We start from the raw sequence: 6,096 nt of genomic DNA on the forward strand, positions 1-6,096 counted from the left end.
CCCCGCGGCTCCTGCGCCGCCACAGCTCAGCCCTGTGCAGGCCTAGGGCGGCGGGGCCTCCCCCAGCCAGGTCGGCTCTCAGCAATACGGCCCCCCAGGGAAGTCTTCGCTGGCGTCCGGGTGGAGGGGCCGGAGGGCGGGCCCCTCCTCACAGCAATAGGGGGAGGGGGGCCTGGTCCCACCCCGCCCCGCCCGCCAGGGGCCTTGCCGGCCCTTTCAAGCAATAGGGTCCCGAGGGGAGACCCACCCCGAGCCCCCTCCCCTCCCCTCCAGGGTGCCCCCGGCTTTCTCCCAGCAATAGGGTCGACGAGACCTAGAACCGAACCTCATCTCCGAGTTGGGTCTCTGAAGACGGGGGTGAAGTGAGGTAGGGAGCGCCCTCCTTCTCCCGCCTCTGCGCCCCTGGATCGCGTCGCAGGGACTCAGGTCTTCCCCACCCCTTCCCAAGCCTTCTAGCGCCAGGCCTGCGGCCCAGACGTCCAGGGAGCCGGCCCCTCCCCGGCAGCAGGCCGGGGCGGAGCAGGAGCGGGCAGGCCTGCAGGGACGCCCCTGGCTCGCAGTCTTCGCAGAACTCCCGGGAGTGTTAGACGCGTTGGGGGTCGGGGAGAGGGGCGGACGGCGGCACCTCCTCCCTCGGGTTGCTTCTGGGGCCTCAGTCGGAGCCGCTCTCCTACCCTCGCCTCGCATCCTCTGCCAAATCCGAATTCTTCCAGCCCAGCTTCCCGGGCTCTGTCCTCCATATCGAATAATAATGACACATATCGAATCGCATGGACTTATCCGACCTCCTCAGACCCCGCTTCCGCCCTGCCCCGGGCCCCCACACCCCCGTACCCCGGGCATTCGTGTTGGAGGACGGATTCCCGGGGCCGGCAGGCAGGCCTGGGCGCTGCCCTCTACACACCTCTGTCTTCGCTTTGCGGGTAAAGCCCCCTGGGGGGGTTGCGGACGCGTCGGGTTTCTTTCTTTCTGTATTTGTACGTTTTACTTATGAACGGATTGCACTCGGGTCAGGGAGGGGGCGCTGAACCCCCATCTTGCCCGCCGACGCCGGGGGCTTGGAATGTCCGGGATTACTTTCCACGCCCCGAGGCCCGCCCCTAGCTGGGAGCCTCTAGGGAGCCTCAGGCCCCGCCTCTCCGAGGCAGGCCCCTCCCCTGAGACTCAGGCCCCGCCCCCACTCGGTTGCCAACTTTCACCCGTCTATGCCAAAGCCTCGGCGGCGACCCCGCCCCAAGGGCCCGCCCCATTGGCCGCCGCCTTTGTGACGTCACTGCATGCAGCCCCACCCCCTCCTCCCGACCCTACCCGGGGCTGCCCGCTCCCCCTCCCTCTTAGGTAGTCCGTTGCCGACTATAGAGCAATAATGCGCACTGCATGCGAAGCTGCCGCCGCCTCTAGAGTTACTGAGAATCAGGTATCCCCTCCCCCTACCCACCCCATAGGCCCCTAGATCAGGGACGCTGCGCGGAGCCGGCCGCGCAGACTTTCTCCCCACCCCTCCCCGACCCCCACGGCAGAGCCCCGCGGCTGTAATGGTTCCATGGGCGGGGGTGGGGTGGTTGCACCCAAGACCCTTCCTTCAGTCATTAATCATTCACTGACCGTTCATTGAGCACCTACTATGTGCCAGGCCAATTGCTGAGTCCGCCAGGAACGCAGCCACCTGCTGGGAGGTGTGTTTGCAGGACAGGGGTCCAACCGGCTTGGGTGGGCCAGGGAAGGATGGCAGATGCAGAGAGACCAGGTCCCTAGGCTCAGATGCCCCCCACACTCCTCCCCACCTCAACCAGTCCCTGCTGGGCACAACTGGGCTCTACCTTTGACTTAGGCCTTTTGGCTCCAGCTGAGGGGAACAGATCCAGGGCTCCTGGGCCCCCACACAGGTGGCCACTTCTCTGATCCTCTGGCAAACACACATCTGCCATGTCCAGCCAGGGGCAGAGCCATGGCTGGAGAAGAAGGTGCCAGCTGCAGCCTATGGTGTGGCCAGCCTCACCCCCAGCAGCAAGCGTGGCTGCCTCCACAGGGATGACCCGCCGCTCTGCATAGCAGTGTCCACATCCAAATACCCTACACAACCAGGCGTGGTGCCTGCACAGCTCCCAAGCTGGGGCCTCCCCACCTGTGCCGCATGCACACGCACACACAGGCGCCCCCATCCCACCCCACCCCATACTCCTGTCTACCTACCTAAGGAGAAAGCTGGAGGGCTGTGGGCCCGTCAGGGTCTCCTGCTTCCCCCTACACCCCACCGCCGTGGAAAGCCATGGGCCCCCTCCCGCCCCCATAACTAAGCAGCACAATAACCGACTTAGCGAATTCAGGTAGAAGGAACGTTAGGTAGCACCTATTTTGTACTGATTCTACAAGTAGGGCCCGAGGTGCGGGGGCCCTCGGGTGGGGGCTGCGGCTGCCGGCCCGCCCATCCCCACCTCCGCCTGCGCCCCGCCGCCTTGTACATATTCCCACCCGGAATAGGCCGGGATTTTTACTCGGGCCGTGCCCCTCTTCCGCCCCCATTTGGGGCCAGGCCGGCCGGACAGACGGACGGACGGACAGACCTCCTTCCTAAGCACAATAGCACCAGCTCCCCGGAGCGCCGCACCTCCACAAGGAGAATAAATGCCACTCTTGATAGAATCTGGAGTGTCGGGCTCATGTGTCCTGGGCTGGGCACGCTGTTGGGGCGCTTGGGAGGGTCTTCCGAGTCTGGCACCACCTCAGAGGCTGGTACTACAAGGGTCAGGCTGAGGCTGTTCGTAAGAGGGCCCTTTCTTCCACTGGGGAGGGCAGGCTTGGCAGGCCCAAGCACAGGAGCATCAGGTCTGAAGGCAAAGTAGTTGGCATTTCCCCTGGGGTAGGTGGATCTGCTCTGCACCAGGAACAAGAGCACTATGGAGCTCCAGTCTAAAGTCAGGCCCAGCCCACGGATGGACAGAGTAGGGAGGGTAGGTACAGTAGGAGCTGCCGTTCCCTGGCCTGGGTGCCTTCACTTTTCTCTCCCTGAAGGAGTTTTATGCTGTGATGGAAGGCCCGACAGCCACCTCAAGCCCTCTGAGATGCTGTTGCAGGAAATGGGGACAGTGGGGAGTTCGAGGTCTGGCCCTTTTCCTGTGGCCTGCTGCCCACATTCTGATCCCCAGGCTTCCTAGATGTGCTCCCCCAGTGTCTGAGGAGGCCTCCATGGATAGCTGGGTTGGACCAGTTCCAGGGAGGAGGTGCCCAGAGGAAGAGAGGCTTCTGCAACCATTGCCCAAGGGCTCTAGACAGAATGAGTAGTGGAGGAGATAAGGGACAGGGACCCTTTGCCCAACAGTGGCCCCTGGTAACCAGGTAGGCAGGCATGAGCTGAGAGGCCCAAAGTCTTCAGGCACATACATTCAAACCAGGTCAGTCCTAGGTCCAAGGTCGACAAAGCTGCCCACACCCTGGCAGGGACAGGGGACAGACCTGCCCAGACTCCCTTGGGATGGAGAGCAGGAGAACCAGGTCTGCAGCATGTCATGGCCTGTGTGCCTGCCACTTGGAGTGGCTGTGGTGCAGGTGGGTGCTCTCTTTGACAATGGCAGGCAGCAATGGCCGGGAGGAAGGTTCACAGTCTCACTCCTTCTGAAGGACTCCAACAGTGAGTGACTGTTTCTACTTCTCCAGGATTCTGATGCGTAGAGCAGGTGGAAGGATGGAGGTGGCCTCCCTGAGGCCTGGGATGAGCTCCCCCTGGTACCTCCCAGCCACGGATACAACTTTCCCTTCTGAATGAGTGGCATGGGCCACAGACCACCACTGGCTGTGAACTCTCCTGGGACCCATGCTTCTCACAGGCCTCCTTGGCCCACCCATGGCCTGTAAGCCCTGGGTCGGCCCGAGGCCCCAACCCCCTTCTGGCCCCTTATTCCACTAGTCCTACAAGGCAACTCGCTTCAGTCTTGGGCCCCCTCATTTGTTGCTGCCCCCAGCAGGGTGATCTGCACCATGCTTTCCTCGATGACCTGGCCATACACACCCTTGTCCCCAACCAACCTCACCTACCCTGACCATTCCCCTCACCCTAGGTCCCAGGGTACAGGGCCTGTCTGGGCAGGACTTCATCCGTCTCTGGAGCTGCTGCCCCGCCCCGCCCCCACCCCGGTGGCAAAGCCCTTCCTTAATGGTGCATCCACAGCCAGTGCTTTCCCGTTGGCTCCAAGCCTGGCTCTGCTCACCAGGCCCGACCCATCCTTCCTGGTGGTCCAGTCCACCCTCCCATTGTCTTTCTTCTGTGGCCACTTGCCAGCTTTGAGTTGGAATGCCACCACAGGTTGAGCCGTTGATCTCCTCTGCCTAGCATGAGGCACTCTGGCCAGATCCAGACCTCTCTGAGCTTGGTGTCAGTCCATACTCAGACAGGTCTGGGCCTGCCTGGCCACAGAGCGTGCCTGCCAGTGACTGCGGTCAACAGATGACTGTTCTGGGAGACTGGGTAGGAGACGGGGCTGGTCCTGACTGACCAAGGCCCATGTGTGAGGGGCTCTCAGGCCCAGTGAGGGCGGCCCCACTCAGCAAGCTACACAAAGGGCATCTGCCAGGTAGCTCCAGCCTGCCTGATATCTGGCTGGCAGCAACCCACAGTGGCCTGTGGTGACAGAACATGTCACCAGGGGGGCAACCAAGGGGGCAGCCCTGTTGACCACTGTTGGTGGAGCTGGTGGAACAGGATGGAGCTCAGAGGGGAGACTGTGACCAGTCCACAGGAGAGGACCCCACCTCAGGAGAAGCACCTGTTTGCCCCTGCTCACCCCAGAGGAATGGAGGTGTTTCTAGAGGCGGAGTCCTCAGAGAACCCTGGCATCCTGAGATCCAGGGTGTTCTCACTCCATGCCCTGTGCAATATGCACACCAAGCCAAGGTGGGCCGCACCTGTGGCTGTTGCAGTTGAGTAGTTGCTTCATTTAACATACAAGGTGGCTGGGCTGGTGGCTCATACCTGTAATCCCAGCACCTTCAGAGGCTGAGGTGGGAGGATTGCTTGAGGCCAGGAGTTCAAGACCAGCCTGGGCAGAATAGTGAGACCCCGGTATTTAGAAAAAATAACAGCAGGCAGGGCATGGTGGCTTGCACTTGTAATCCCAGCACTTTGGGAGGCCGAGGTGGGCGGATCACGAGGTCATGAGATGGAGACCAGCCTGGCCAACATGGTGAAAACTCATCTCTACTAAAAACACAAAAATTAGCTGGGTGTGGTGGCACGCACCTGTAGTCCCAGCTAGTCAGGAGGCTGAGGCAGGAGAATCGCTTGAACCCGTGAGGCGGAGATTGCAGGGAGCTGAGATCGCGTTACTGTACTCCAGCCTGGCGACACAGCGAGACTCTGTCTCAAAAAAAAAAAAACAAAAACAAACAAAAAAAACAACAACAGGGCGGTTGCACAGGCTGTGCAAATGCACAGAAGCCTCTTGAGTACCGGCAATCCAGCGCCCCAGACTTCTGACATCCTGGAGAGGCTGGCCCAGGTTGGAAACTGGGAGGCCCTGAGAGTTGAGGGAAGTGGAGCTCCTTGTGGAGGGAGTGGGTGGGCCGAGGAGACACCACTAAGGGGCCTGCGCCCTCGCCCTCGCCCTCCTCTCGCCGGGCTCTGCAGGCGGGGAGGTGGAGAGCCTGGGAGTCGCGTGCAAGGCAGGCGTTCTGGTGACGCAGGGCCTGGTGCATTTCTCCAGCTTGGTCTTATGACCTGGCCCTTGTCTGACGTCCCCTAAGGTGAAGAAAAGCAGGTTCCTGCCGGGGTAACCAGAGGGCTCGCGGAGCACAAGCGCGCCAGGGACGTTACCGTAAGCTGCGCGCGCGGAAACCAACGCGCTGCGTGGCTGGCGACGCGAGCCGCCGCGGACACGGGCCTGGGCAGCTGGACCGTGGCGCACTAGCCGCTTCCTAAATGATTGCCCCGAGCGAGTCGCTGAGACCCCGTGTGTACACAAGTGGGACGAGGGGCGGGCGCACAGCGGCAGGGAGCCGGGGCCTGGCCCACCCCCGGACAGGACCCCGGGACCACGCGGGGGCGATGCGAAGTCCGTTCCTGCTGCACGCACTTGCAGCCCACAGCCCCGGCCCAGCGAGCGA

General features: G+C 62.3%; 1 protein-coding gene across 1 annotated transcript in view; it reads left to right on the forward strand.

Moving 5' to 3' along the window:
- Nucleotides 1–6,096, forward strand: part of DGAT1 (diacylglycerol O-acyltransferase 1) — a 21,504-nt gene that overhangs the window by 2,975 nt on the left and 12,433 nt on the right. The gene's annotated exons all lie outside the window — the stretch shown is intronic.

The sequence above is a fragment of the Colobus angolensis genome, unplaced genomic scaffold, assembly GCF_000951035.1.
Source record: "Colobus angolensis palliatus isolate OR3802 unplaced genomic scaffold, Cang.pa_1.0 Scaffold17, whole genome shotgun sequence".
Classification (NCBI taxonomy): Eukaryota; Metazoa; Chordata; class Mammalia; order Primates; family Cercopithecidae; genus Colobus; species Colobus angolensis.